Source organism: Phalacrocorax carbo, chromosome 6 (genome assembly GCF_963921805.1).
Source record: "Phalacrocorax carbo chromosome 6, bPhaCar2.1, whole genome shotgun sequence".
NCBI lineage: Eukaryota > Metazoa > Chordata > Aves > Suliformes > Phalacrocoracidae > Phalacrocorax > Phalacrocorax carbo.
Window position 1 is genome coordinate 32827 of NC_087518.1, and position 14739 is coordinate 47565.

At 48.3% G+C, this 14739-nt stretch overlaps 1 long non-coding RNA gene across 1 annotated transcript; it reads right to left on the bottom strand.

Annotated features, from left to right (window-relative positions):
• Positions 1-910: 910 nt before the first annotated feature.
• Positions 911-4668, bottom strand: LOC135314034 (uncharacterized). The gene is made up of 3 exons (XR_010373521.1): positions 4460-4668; positions 3399-3576; positions 911-1939 (listed from the first exon to the last, which is right to left on the bottom strand). It is a non-coding gene; the product is annotated as an uncharacterized LOC135314034 (long non-coding RNA).
• Between the last annotated feature and the right edge of the window lie 10071 nt (positions 4669-14739).

Genomic DNA, 14739 nt, shown 5'->3' on the forward strand with positions numbered 1-14739 from the left:
TTAACTTATAAATAACATTTAAAAAGGAAGGACTTATAGGGAAATAAAAGAAAAAATTAAAATTAAAACAGAGACGGTAACCTAGAAGGGAGGTAGAAAGGAAATGGAAAAAGCGAGGGCGCTAAAGAGAGACGAGAAATAATTTTGCAAAGACAGCAAAGAGAACTGAGGTTGCTGTAGAAAGAAAGCCTAGCCAGCAGTGCGTATTAGGAAATAAAGACAATCTTATGCAATAAGGACAGTGACCCAAAACAGATGTGAAAAGGAAATGTAAAAAGCGAGAGCGCTATGAAAAATAATTGAGAAGTAACACCGGCGAACGAGACAAAAGTAGGAAAGTTTAAAAGCCGAGGGATTAAGAGACAATAACAACTAAAAAATAGTAATAGAAATAAAAGACAGACATAAAATTTTAAAAGCGATGGTGCTAAGGAAAGAGCTGAAAATGAACAAATGACCACAGTAAAGGTGATAATAGTACACAAAAAGAACACGATAAACGCAAGGGTGGTTAGGGTACCACTGGAAAAAAATTAAAAGGGATTGAATAAGGAGTTCAGCTATCTCAAAGGGGGAAAAGCATTCTTCCTTGGGAATTTGCAGGGCTCAGGGAGGCGGCTTTAAGGGAGACTTGGAGGGGAAGGGATATAGCCAGGCTCGCTAAAGAAGAGCCTAGGGGCGGCGTGCCGAGCTCGAGGGTGAAATCAATATCCCACCTTGAGCAGGTCTACCCCGATGCACGCAGCATAGATGCCGTAAGGCAGGAGATAGAAGCTGTTGTGCAGCGGGATAGCTTTGGTTTTCTTGCCGTCGCAGACATCGCAGAATCATAGAACATTCTGGGTCTGAAGGGACCCACAAGGATTAGAGTCCAACTCCTTTCCCTGCACAGGACAACCCCAAATTCACCCCATGCCTCTGATGGTGTTGCCCTAGTGCTACTTGATTATTGTCAGGCTTGGTGCTGTGCCTGCTTCCCTGGGGAGCCTGTTCCGTGGCCCTCTGAGTGAAAAACCTTTTCCTAATACCCACCCTAAACCTCCCCTGGACCATCCTCCTGCTGTTCCCTCAGGTCCTATTGTTGGTCACCGGAGAAAAATGATCGGCACCTGTGCCTCCTCCACCCCTTGTGAGGAAGCTGCAGAGGGAGATGAGGTCTCCCTGTCTCTAGGCTTAATAAACCAAGTGACTTTAGCTGCTCCTAGTACGGTTTCTCACCAGATGCGGTGGGATGCCTCGTACAATTCGAGTGCTGCGATGGATGGCTCTAATCTCTTACGAAGGGTTAGGCAAGGAAGGAGATGTGGTGGGGTGGCTCTGTATGTTAGGTAGTGTTTTGGTTGTAGAGAGCTCAATGATTGGGAGGATGAGGTTGACGGCTTATGGGTAAGGATGAGGGGAAAGGCCAACGAGGCAGGTATCCAGCTGGGGGTCTGCTGTAGACCACCTGACTGCAATGAAGAAGTAGCTGAAGAATTCTACAGGCAGCTGGCAGAACTCTCCCAGTTGCTACCCCTTATTCTCATGGGGCACTTGAACTTACCAGATGTCTGCTGGAAAGAAAACGCAGCAGAGGAAACTGTCTAGGAGGTTCATGGAGCAAGTGGAAGGTAACTTCCTGATGCAGCTGGTAAATGAGCCTACTGGGGAGGTGCCTCGACTGACCTGCTCTTTAGAAACAGAAGGACTGGTGGGAGATGTGGGGGTTGGAAGCCATTTTGTGCCTAGCGACTGCACCCTGATAGAATTCCTGATGCCTGGCAAAATAAGGAAGGGGGGGCTGGCAAAATCTATACTGTGGACTTGCGGAGGGCAGGCTTTGGACTCTTCGGGACACTGGTTGAAAGGGCTCCTTGGGAGGAAGTCCTGAAGGGCTAAGGGGTCCTGGAAGGCTGGACGTTGAAGAAGGAAATCTGGAAGGTGCAGAACCAGGTTGTCCCTGTGTGCAGTAAGACAAACGGGCAGGAAGATGACAGGCCTGGCTGAACAGAGAGCTTTTGCGGTGGCTCGGGGTGGCGGGGGGGAAAGGAGAGTTTACTGCTTTTGAAGAATGGGTAGGCAAGTCAAGAACAGAACACAGAGCTTGTTATGCCAATCGGAGAGCAAACCAGGAAGGCAAAAGCCCAGCTAGAACTCAACTGGCCACTGTTATTAGAGATGACAAAACATGCTTTTACATATATGCTAACAGAAAGAGAGCCAAAGAGAATCTCCAGCCTCTACTGGGGGCCGGGGTGGGGAATGCTGCCACTGAGGAATAGACTGAGGTACTTGATGCCTTCTTGGCCTCAGTCTCTAGTAGACTGGCTGTTTATCACCAGGGTAGTAATGGTTCACCTTCAGTGTGCTCACCAGGCATGTACAGGATGACCAGGGGATCAGGCCCAGACACCGCAGGTTCTGCCTGACCAACACAGTCTCCTTCTATGACCAGGTGACCCACCCAGTGGATGAGGGAAGGGCCGTGGATGTTATCTACCTGTACTTCAGTAAAGCCTTTGACACTGTCTCCCACAGCATTCTCCTGGAGAAGCTGGTGGTTCCTAGCTTGGACAGGTGTACTCCTTGAGTACAAAACCAGCTGGATGGCTGAGCCCAAAGAGTAGTGGTGACAGAGGTTAAACCAAATTTGTGGCTGGTCATGAGCGCTGTTCCCCAGGGGTCAACTTTAGGACTAGTCTTGTTCCATGTCTATATCAATGATCTGAATGAGGGGACAGTGTGCCTTCAGTAAGTTTGCAGATGATACCAAGTTGGGCGGGAGTGTTCATCTGCCTGAGGGTAGGAAGGCTCTGCAGAGGGATCTGGACAGGCTGGACCCATGGCCTGACGTCAACTCTATGAGAATTAACAAGGCTGAGTGCCGGGTCCTGTGCTCGGGTCACAACGACCCCATGCAATGCTACAGGCTTGGGGAAGAGCGGCTGGAAAACTGTGCGGCAGAGAAGGACCCGGGGGTGCTGGTTGACAGCCGGCTGAACGTGAGGCGGTGGTCTGGCTGGGTTGGCAAGGAGGCCGATGGGGTCCTGCCTTGTATCAGAAATAGTGTGGCCAGCAGGAGTAGGGAAGTGATCGTACCCCCGACTTGGCACTGGTGAGGCCGCACCTTGAGTATTGTGTTCCTTTTCAGGCCCTTCAGTACAAAAAGGACATTGAGTAGTTGGAGTATGTCCAGAGAAGGGCAACAAAGCTTGGGGAAGGGTCTGGAAAACAAGTCTTATGAAGAGCAGCTGAGGGAACTGGGGTTGTTTAAGTCTGCAGAAGAGGAGGCTCAGAGGAGGTTGTAGTAAACTGGGTGTAGGTTACTTTTCCCAAAGAGCTAGCGATTGGACAAGAGGAAATGGTGTCGAGTTCCATCAGGGAATGATCAGATAGGGTATTAGGAAAAATTTCTTTACCTGAAGAGTCGTCAGGTATTGGAACAGGCTGTCCAGAGAGGTGGGGCAGTTGCCCTCCCTGGAGGCGTTCAAAAGATGCGTATACGTGGCACTTTAGGACGTGCTTTAGGAGGCACGGTAGTGTTGGGTTGATGATTGGACTCAATGATACCACAGGCCTTTTCCAACCTTATTAACTCTATTAAAAAAAAAGTCACCTTGATAAAATATTTTAAAAGCAATGGGGTACATGACCAACAAATAACCCTTAAAATTAGGGATTGGCAGCTTCGTAAAACTAAACCTAGAAAGAGAATTTTAAAAGCAATGGAGTAAGGGTCAGACAGGAAAAAGTAAGAAATAGGGTCCGCAAACTAAATCAAAATTGAAAAAGTGATTTAGTTGAGGACAGGCAGGAAGAAACAAACGTGGATGCGGAACTGAACGTAGACAGACAGCGCAAATGTAAAAATCAACGGGGTTCTGGCCATGTGGGTAGAAGTTAAATATCAAGAGAGGGAGACAGATAGATGGCCACAGAGAAAGGATGTAGGAAGAGCAAACCGGGGCAGAGCAGAGGGAGTCACTGAAATGGAGATAGGTCGCTGGGTAGAGGCAGACCTAGAAATGCAATTTTTACAAGTAATAGGGAAGAAAGAAATAATAGCAGGTGTGGAGCCAGAAAAGGAGAGGTATAGAAAGGACACATAGAAGGTGATGGGGTGCAGGGCAGTGTTGGCAGAAGACCAAAAAGCTTTGGTGAGCTGTGCAGCCTGAGGAGGAGACAGAGGCAGGGACAGGCAAGGAGGCAGACAGACACCGGGAAAAGCATAGCAGGGATAGGCCCAGATGCATGGGAGGAGCTGTGCGACTCACTGCAGCTCCTGTCGTGGGCAGGACACCTTCACAGCCCTGAGGTTTCTCTCTCTCCCTCTGCCCCGTCCCCCTCCACAGTGCTGGCTGCCCAAACCATGCCCCTCCCGGAGCAGGAGGTGGGTGCCCCAACACTCCTCTCCGACCATGTTTCCTGGACACACAGGGGCCAACGCACATAGCCAACAGAGCTGCTGATATCCTGTTACCTTGTGCTGGTGGCGTGCTCTGGCCGGGATGGATCCTTCCTTGCTCAACGACACGCTGTTCCTTGCTGGAGGCACCTGCCTGTGGAACACCCTTCCTGTCACTCCTCAGCCAGCTCCTGCAGGCAGGAGTGTCCAGGCAGCCCTCTCCCCAGCTAGAGCCCCTTGGCACAGCAGGGCCAGCCCTGTCCTCGGACTCACCGGCTGCATCCAACAGCACATCACCTTCTCCCTTGGACCCAGCTGCAGCCACTCACCCCGAAGCCCAGGGGCTGCAAACGCATCTGGGAATGCGCAGGAGGCAGCGAAGCCTCGTCCCTTCACGCGCGTCAGATATGGCTGCAGTGAGCTGGCTACCAGGGTCAGCACCCAAAAGCAGTGTGACAGAGGAAAAAGAATAAATAGGGAGGAAGGACAGAGGAAGGAGCTGGAACAAGGCACATGGGAACAAGAAACAACGAGGTGAAGCGTACAGGGCAGAATTGACAAAAGAGCAACAACTTTTGGGGCACCAGAGAGGTAGGTGGACCAGAATCGGGGATTTGGGGGTGCATTAGTGCTGTGGCAGCAGCTCTCGCTCTGCGAGCGCAGCCCTGCAGGAGCAAGTCACCAACTGGGAGGATGGGCCCTGACTTGGAGAGGAAAAGGAAACGGGATAAGGGGCAGCTTTAGAAAGCGCTTTTATAACTTCAGTACGTATGAAGGGGGGGTTGAGCTTCTGAAACCGTTCTATAAATAGTGTTTTTCTTAGTGTTGTAAAAACCCTATATAGCAGAGATATTTACACTGAAGTATCTACTTAAATATATGTATATTTAGGGAATACATAGATGTTTTATAACTTAATATCTGTTTACACTATCTATTGTGACTATATCTATATACATCTATAGAATATTTATGCATCTATTTAGACATACCGATCAACACTTTTATCAGAACTTCTATTTAGCTATCTGTTTAAACTTACATATATTATCACTAATTTTACACTTCTCTATTTAGACTGAGATATCTACTTATCTCTATACCTGTTTACGCTTATTTTATTATCTTTATTTAGATTGCATAGGATATCTAACAGAAGGGTTGGACTAGATGATCCCTGAGAACCTTCCAACCTGTGACCCTGCGGTAGGCTTATTATAGAACACACACTAAATTCAGATAGCTTTATCCAGGCAGACGACTTCTTATATATTTTGAAAACCAATATTAACTTATAAATAAAGAAAAAACTTTTAAAAAACCTTTTACCTACTGTATAGTACAAAGAACTTTAAATTTTTTATATTCCAATTAGAAATGTGTACAGGCTCTTAAAATATAAAAAACTTGTATAGACATAATTTTTTTGTGCATTTTAAAATCTATATAGAGGAAGGAATTCAAAATAGGAAAAAAACCCTTTTCCTTTATTGCAATGTCACACACCCATACTTATAGTTTATAATTAATAATCCCCCCACGACTCTTTGGGGAGGGACCCCCCATTAGCAGGATTCCTACGCACAAAATTCACCCAACATATGATATTTCAAAAGCACAACAGTATTTATTGCTCTGCTAGAGCCTTGCAGAAGCAGTTACTAGCATATTGTTTTCCCCTCATCAGAGTCTGACCAACCCGACTATGCCCGAGACACCGCCGAGCAGGAGGGTGACCGTGAGCAAGGTCATCGCGGAGAAGGGAGGTAGGCATGGCACCTTCAGGGTGTCCCCTGCGGTTCCCAGAGTGTGCTCTGTCTCCCCCCCTCTCTCTGCTTTGAGACGCCCCTTTTTATACCCCCAGCAGATTCAAGGCAGAAGTACTGCCTAGACGTTGCCGCACGCGTGGCCGGCGCATGCAACAAGGCCTGCCGGGTACGTGCTCTGCCAGCTAACGGCGGTTCTGGGGTTGCAACAACATATTGTGCAATGACAATCCTCCCGCTTCCCCCCTTCGAGGTTGCGTTCTCACAGCTGTGTTCAGCTTGTGATTCTTCCACTGTGGCCCTACACTGACCACCATCCAAAATCCCTCACGCACCATCCCCCCTCACCTGCTCCTCTGCTGCATCATTTCCCCCACACATAGTTGACATTAGTGTGCCCCAAGTAACAGGAAGCAAGCATGGGTGGGGACGTATTTACTGAGCATACCGAGATGCTTTCATCAAGATGTTGGAAAAACAAAAATCTAACTATATGTCACCATATTAAAAAAATTGGAGATGAAAATACAAACTGTTGTCAGCCTAAGGCATAGTATATCAGTTCAGTCAAAGGAGGTTTCTAAGTAAATGCATCAGCTTGAAACACAACATATCCTTTACAGCTTAAGTGAGTAGAACACTTGAAAACACTATTAACAGCTATTTATACTAAAAATCTGATCAAAATGGTACCACACTAAACATTCTTGCTGGTGTTAGAAAAAGCCTCATCCCTTCCTTACGGCACTGCTGCAGGGAGATAACCCTATGAGACTGCAGGGCAATGCTATAGTGTAACAAGAATCTATGCTTACCGATTCACCACCACAGCTACAGCTCTTTCGCTGCTGCTGCTGCACATCATGCTTACTCAATGAAGCCCAAAGTGTCAAACCTAAAGGAATAAAATCAGGGGAACACAGCTGCCCTTCTGAAGGCAGGCTGCCCGGGGTGAGGGGGGCAGCCGTGCGTCGGGGCGCAGGGCAGCCAGGCAGACCAGATGCCAGTGGCTGACCTGCAAAGGAGTTGTGCGCTGCTGAGCCTTGGGCTTCGTTGGCTTGTCAGCACCTGGACCCTGCTCTGCTCATCCAGCATAAGCACAAGGCTTCAGCGAGCACACAACAGGAGAGCAGGGTAAGTGAGGGCATGTCACCAAGAAAAAACCCACACAGGAGAAAACCTCATGCAGGAGGCCCATTTCAGTGGAAGGGAGGGCACAGACACACGCAGAGGGAGGGCGGGGGAGGAGACAGACACTGCTGGACAGGAGCATGTCTGCCCAGACATGCCATGGGGAACATGCATGGGGCTGACTGACACCATGGGGTCCCACCAGGATAATCCACAACAGGCAACTCACCTGGGATAACCTGCAGATGACGATCCACTCCAGATAACTGACGCACTGCAGAAAACCCGTTCCAGACAAGACCCAGAAATGCCCTTCCAAATGCAGGTGTTTCACACCTAGTAATCCCCAAATTAGGATTTTCATGGTTTTTTTTTTTAATAGGGTTGGGTTGGTCAATTATTGCTTTGGGGTTTGTTTTTTTTTTTGTTATCTTTGGGTTGTGTTGTTTTCCATTTTGCTGGGTTTCTTGGGGATTTGTGTTTTGGGTCCTTTTTTTTTCCCCATAATATAAAACTTGGGGTTGTTCTTCAAAAATATTGTATAAAGTGGGGGTGTGTGTGTTTTTGAACCACAAAAATTGGTGATTTTCAGTTTATTTTGTGGATGAGAGTGGCTGGTCCATGGGTTTCTTCATTTGGAGTTCTTTGTAGGTTTTTTTTGTGGTGTGTGTTTGTTTTGTCACTCCCCAGCCCACCTACCTGATGTGCGGAAAGCGGACTCCACAATCTGTAAGATTGTGAAGTAGGTATGTTTGTTCAGCACGGGGGGTAGTCCCACCAAAGTCATGCGCACCTGTGTGATAGTTTGTCTTCCATTTATATAGTAAAGCATTACAGATACATACAATTTCCCAATACGCCTATAGATATGCATGACCTTTCCCCACGTCGTATTAAAATTAGCCAAAAAAGTAGTTTCCATAAATCTTTCCCAACTGAGCTTGCACAGTGCCTCCTCATGGTGGTGATCGGGGGTAGTAAAGATGAAGGCTGCTGGCTCCTCTTCATCACCGCTAGTAACCTTTTGGTTTTGCGCAGACTCAGTTATCTCTTGACACTTGTCCAAACTACTGTTTTACCTGTTTTAGCTGGTTCTTTAGACAATTTTCTGTCCTTATCAGGAATTTGTCCATCACAAGTGGATTCCAGGCCTCCTTGCTAATTATTTTACACAGCGGCTAGATAAGCGTTCCGCAACAATTAACTTTCAGCTGGATAAGCATTCAGAGATAGAACAGTTAACTTCTGGTTTTGCATCTTAAGAGCCCCTTCCCCCTTTCATACCCCCCAGCCATTTTCTTGCTTTCCAGCTGCACAAATCCACCTGGAGTTGACTCTTCCAGTTTTCTTTCCCCCAAAACTGTTTAGGTTTCTGTTTAGTTTTTTCTGTTTGCTTTGGTTCCACCACCCCCAACCACTGCAGACCCAGACTCAAAAGGTTTGGGATTCTTTTGTGCCCTGGCAGCAGCTCCCACTCCACATATGCGGCCCCATAGGGGAAAATCCCCATTTGGGGGAATCAGGCCCACACTGGGATAGGAAAAGGAGAAGGCGAGAGGGGCAGCATTTGAAAGCGCATTTGTATCTTCAATTGATGGGGGGAGTTGAGGGGGGTTGTCAAATTTATAAATCCTGTGTATAAATAGGGTTTCTTTGCATTTTAAAAACCTTATATAGCATAGACATTTACACTTGTGTCTACTTACACATCCATATGCTTATGGAATACATATATTTTACACATATCTATTTAGATATGTTTAGACTTGGCTATATTTACACTTACACAGAATAGCTATTTACACATACCTGTTTAGACTTACATATCAATACATATATAGAACACCTATTTAGACTAGCTATCTGCTTACTTATACTTTTCTGACACTTTCATCTTTTTCACCTTCTCTATTTAGACATCTACTTACAATTACATGTATTTAGACTTATTTATTTCACTATATATATAATCTCTATTTAGATTAGACATCTACTTAGACTATGTGACACACAGTAAGTGTAGATGCTGACTCTAGTCAGACTTCCTTCTATTTTGAATTCCTTCATAAATCCTTTTTCTTCATTTTAAACTCCTTTATTTTGTATTTTAAAATCCTGTATCTCAATGTAGAATTCTTTCTATCCTAAAATCCATTTATACATCTATAAAGTAATAATACTTTTCAATATATATAAAATAATAGGTTTTCTCTAATTCAGTGCCTCACACCCACGTTGGCTTAAAATATTTTTCTTAATAGACCCCTGAATTTTCAGGTGTTTTTGGGCTGCAACCCCCCTTTTTGAGGGGGGGAACCCCTAGATGACCCACACATCTCTCTCAGGCTCTGCTGGGCCATGCTCCCGCTCTGGGATGGGCTCCCCGGGGTGACAAACGGCCCTGGCCCCTGGGGGCCCCGACTCTCCCCACCAGGCAGCCCTCACGGCCGCACCTGCGGGGCACCCGCTGGAGACAGAGCCGGGAGCCCCCAGGCAGAGGGATGGCCCCTTACCTTCACCACGCTTAACGACCGGCAGGCAAACCTGGGCCGGGGGGCATCTCTTGAGCATCATGAGACACTGAGAAGACATCTGAAAAACAGAAATCCCAAACTATATTTCAGCACATGAATAAAATAGCACAGAAGAAAATGGAGGAGCTCAGTCAACCTAAGGGATAGGAAGGAAATTGAGCCGCAGCAAGATTCTAGGTAAACGGGTCATGTCAAAACACAACACATCCTTTAAAAGCTAGAGTGATTGGAACACTTGAAAACAGTATTAAGACTAACCGATACCATTTTGAACAGATTCTTCGCGTAACACTGAACGCTCTGGCTGGTGTTAGAAAATGTCTCATCCCTTCCTTATGGCACCGCTGCGGGGAGATAACCCCGTGAGGCTGCGGGGCAAAGTGTACCGGAACCGGAACCTCCGCTTACAGATCCACCGCAGCAGCTACAGCCCTCGCCCTGCCGCCGCACGTCTTGCTGCCTGGCTCCATGAAGCCTGAAGTGAAGCGTCAAACTTGAAAGAGTAACATAACATAAGTCTCAGTAATTCACTTTGTGCTGAGAAGGCGGGCGCGTGTTTACGCACATCCAATATGAACGTCTATGCTATAAAAGCTTTTCATTTTCCTTCTGCGTTCATTTAACTCACACAGCCGTTCACACCCGCCATTCCATTATCTATCTCCAAAATACACAGTAGTAACGTGACTAGGGGGTTTTGGCGTGTTATGGAGTCGGGAGGGACGTCCGCCCAGCTGTCCTGCCCAAGAGATGCTGCTGAACTGCCAGGGAAACGCACATCGAAAGCGAGACTGAAATAAAATACTTAAGAGCGCTCCCTCAAAATACCGGCAGGAAACCACCACCCCCCCAACATTCAGTCGCCCCTCACTAAATATTTACAACAAATACCTACCTGCTTAAGTACACCTAATAAATCGTACGCTACATCTGCTTGGCAGTTACAGCTGAAACAGCGCAAGTCACGTCGTAAATCAGACAATGTTAGCTTTTTTTAAACTTGCATTTATGATAGAAGAATCAGTGAGTGAAGAGATCCCCGATACGGTTTTACTTTTTTGGGGGAAAAAATAATACCACAACAAAAAACCACACAAATCAAATCCCCAGTGTTGCAATACATGGGGTACCAAGAAGGACCGGCAGATATGCTAATGCGTTTGGCTGTACTGAAGCATACAGGGGAACCGTATTTTTATGGTATCTCGACTGTTACACCTGAGAACCCAAGCACTACCAATGCCATCAACCTTTGGAGTATGTGCTGTGCTGCGCTTGGATCTCCGCAAGGACCATTGATTTTTTTATCTTTAAAAAAAAAAAGCAATACTTTGCAAGTCTTGTGCTGATGAGTTCTACTGACAAAGACATTGTCTCTAAGATGCACTCTGATGGCAAGTTCATAGAATGCAACCTCACTGCAGAAATACCTCAATTTTTCAAGATCTCTTCCTAACAAAAGTCACACTGTGGGGCTTTCAGATGGGTCAGATTATGAATCCTTTCACAACAAGAAACACACCAGCTAACCAGGATATTCTTGCAGTTGCCAGGTGCCTCTTCATCACGTGAAAAAAAAAAACAACAAAAACACCAGGGCCAGCAATAAGTATCACACGGGTCAACACAGCTCTCTTCCAGAGCACCCCCCTCATCAAAACGAACATGCCCATCGGCTCACCTGCTCTGCACAGATTCCAGCATCACCCCCCGCTTCCGTCATCGCTTGTGGCACCAAATGTATCAACACACAGTAAACTACCGTTACGCTCGTGAGAAATCACCACCCCGTGACTTCCTCATTACTACCCAGCTCACTTCTAATGCTCATACGCCGTTCCAAAGATGGCCCACGTGTTACCTACAAAACTGAAGAGCTCAACAATGGACCACAGCATTCTCTAATCTTAGATGCTGATTAATGCCCCACCTTCTCAGACCTCTCATAGGCATGCGGCACCTGCAAAAAGCCAAGTGAAAAGGCACCTCCTGAGATGCTGCCCGATGCCACAGCCTGCCCGCACCGATCCCCGTCTTACACTCCTTTCCCTTGACAGCCTCCCACCTGGCCTACATCACTTCCAGGTGCCGTGTTCAGCTCGCCCGCCATCCATAACACCCAAACAACACGCGTTGCTTATAACTTCCCCAGCAACACAACACCTCGGAAAAAAGCTGCTACTTCAGCCCACCAATCACCACTTGCCTTGCTCGACTTGCCTCCTTTGCTCATTGCTACGCTACTTCAAAACCAAAGCGAAAGACAAACACAAGGAGCAACGGAGTCATAGAGCCATCGGTCACATCTTCCCTCTATATACACCACGCAGCAACTCACCCACTTACGTTGGTCCCCTCAGTTCCCCTCCGTCGCCCTGCACGACTCGTCCCTCGGCATCTCCAAAACCAATACCAAACAAGTCGCCTGGTTGCACAGCAGTACCTTAACGGTTCCTGAAGACCGACTATAACCTGCCATTAAAACAAACATATGACATCAAACATGAAGCCCTACGCACTTACAAGCTTGAACACCCTGCAGAGGTAATCTGCTCAGCTAGCACTCTAGCTGCCTCTCCCAGATAGCTACGGTCACGGCCTCCGAGCCCACAAAACGGTCCTCGCTCGCTGAGGAGGGCCACTCAATCCGAGATGACGGTACAACCTTTCCCCCAACAGCCTTAGCATAGCAACAGATGAACCCTAAGCTCTCATCGCTGTGCCACCTACCCGACTCTACACGGCCAGCAAGGCGGCTCCGAGCCAAACTCACAAGACGCACACACCAACGCTATGAGAAACACTACAAACTGTGCGCCTCCGAGATGAGAGAATGCTCTCGGCAAACACAGAGACAACTGGACGGCAGAGCTCATCCAGCAACAAGAACTGCGGAACCCTGACAGTGACACAAGGAGGCCCTAACGCAATCCAAAAAGATTAGAAGAGCGTCAGGGCCCGTGACAAGAAGTTCCTCTCAAAACTGAGACGAAGGGTGCACAAGAAGCCCGGCTACAAGACCTAAGAACGTAAGGATGCAGGGAAGAAATTACACTCCTTGAAAACGGACAGCGACAGAGCAGAGCTGTTCATGCATCTGGGAGCGATGTCGCAGACAACAACTGCCCAGGAACTCCTCAAACAACAGAGTGATCCACACTTTAAACTGTAACGCAAAAAAAGAAGCACCCGAAGGGCGCCGGCCCCACAATTAGAACCTTGCCAGCCCCTAAGGATAGTGCTGTGCTCCTGAGAGTAAAGAGAACATCGTGACCCGAGAAAGGTCTAAGACGCCGAACACACACCACACAAACTACACAACACACGCAGCCCCGAACAGCCCTGCCCAGCACAAACTAGCACCATGCTGAAGAGGAACTCGCTCCCCTTACCTGCCCAAAGGGGACTGCTTCCTGGACAGCCCTCGCCCCTAGGCTACCTTTAAAACCCCTTCCTGCCGTGGCCAACCTTGTCCCCACCCTACCCCTTCCCCAGCACCCCTGCCTCAACTTAGCTTTCAGAGGGCCAGGAAGCTCAATCCATCCTCAAGAAGGAAGAGCACAATCATACCACTGGATTTGTCCTGCAGTTCCCAGGTGCCTCTTCATCGTCAAAAAAAAAAACCCCACACACAACCAAAAAAAAGGCTGGAGAGTGCTGTCAATCAGCATCACATCACAGACACTTCCCACAGCATTCCCCTCCTTACTCTACAGCAAGTCCAGAAAAGGCCACCACTGCTTTTAGAGGGTCGGGACACTCAATCCATCCTCAACAAGAAAAACACCAGCAGCCCACTAGATCAATCCTGCAGTTGCCAGGTGCCTCTTCATTATCAGAAAAAAAAAAACCCAAACTCCCAACCCACAGACAACAAACAGTGCTGTCAGTCAGCAACACATCAGTCAACATGGACCTTTCCCATATCATCCCCACCTCACATGTAGCCCGGGGTTCCGCTCAGCTGCTCTGTGCCCCTTCCAGACTTAGACAGTTCTCATCACTTGCAGCCCCTAGAGATACCATAAGACACAAAATCACCGCTCTCCTTGCAAGAAGTCACCAGCCCCATGCTCCTCCTCACTGCAACCCAGCTCACCTGAAATGCTCCTCAAATACCCTTCAGCTGCATCTTCCCTTTAATCCCGCACAGGGACCTGCTGCCTTAGTGTGCTCTACTCAGCTCTGCTCTATCACACTGCACAGGTCAGACCAAAGGGAGAGCCCGAGGAGGAGGAGGAAAACAAGCAGGGGCCCAAGGGCAGGCAGAGGAGGAGGAGGAGGGGCCTGAGGAGGAGGAGGAGGGGCCCGAGGAGGAGGAAGATAGAGGGCCCAAGAGCAGGCCCGAGGGCGGGCTGAGGAGGAGGGGGAGCGGCCACAGGGTGGGCCGATGAGGAGCCCAAGGGCAGGCAGATGAGGACGAGAAGCAAGAAAAGGTGGAAGATAGCAGGGCCCAGGGCGAGCACAGGACAGTAGGAGGAGAGAAAAGCGGCATGCGGCTAAACGGGGCGAGGGGGCTTGTGTGCGTGTAGTGAGAAGGCACGAGGCAGGGAACAGGACGGCCAGAGAAGGACAGGGAGCCTGACAGAGGTGGAGATAAAGGCAGCAGAGAGAGGGGAAGAGAGGCGGCAGAAAGAGGGAAGAGCAGGACACAGACCAACACAGAAGGATGAGGAGCAGGCTGGAAACGCACAAAGAACCTGGGGCAGGCAGCACGACAGCGAGGGAGGAAAGAAGAATAGGGGCAGGAAGCTGGACCGAGCGAGATGGAGAAAGACAAGAAAAGCGACAAGAACAGGGCAGAGAGGGAAGAATGAAGCCACGGGGACAGGGAGCCGAGACAGCCAACGACGGAGGGAAGGGGCCGGGGAGGGAACACCACAAAACAAACCATGGGGCTACGTGGTACAGAGCACGAGAAGGG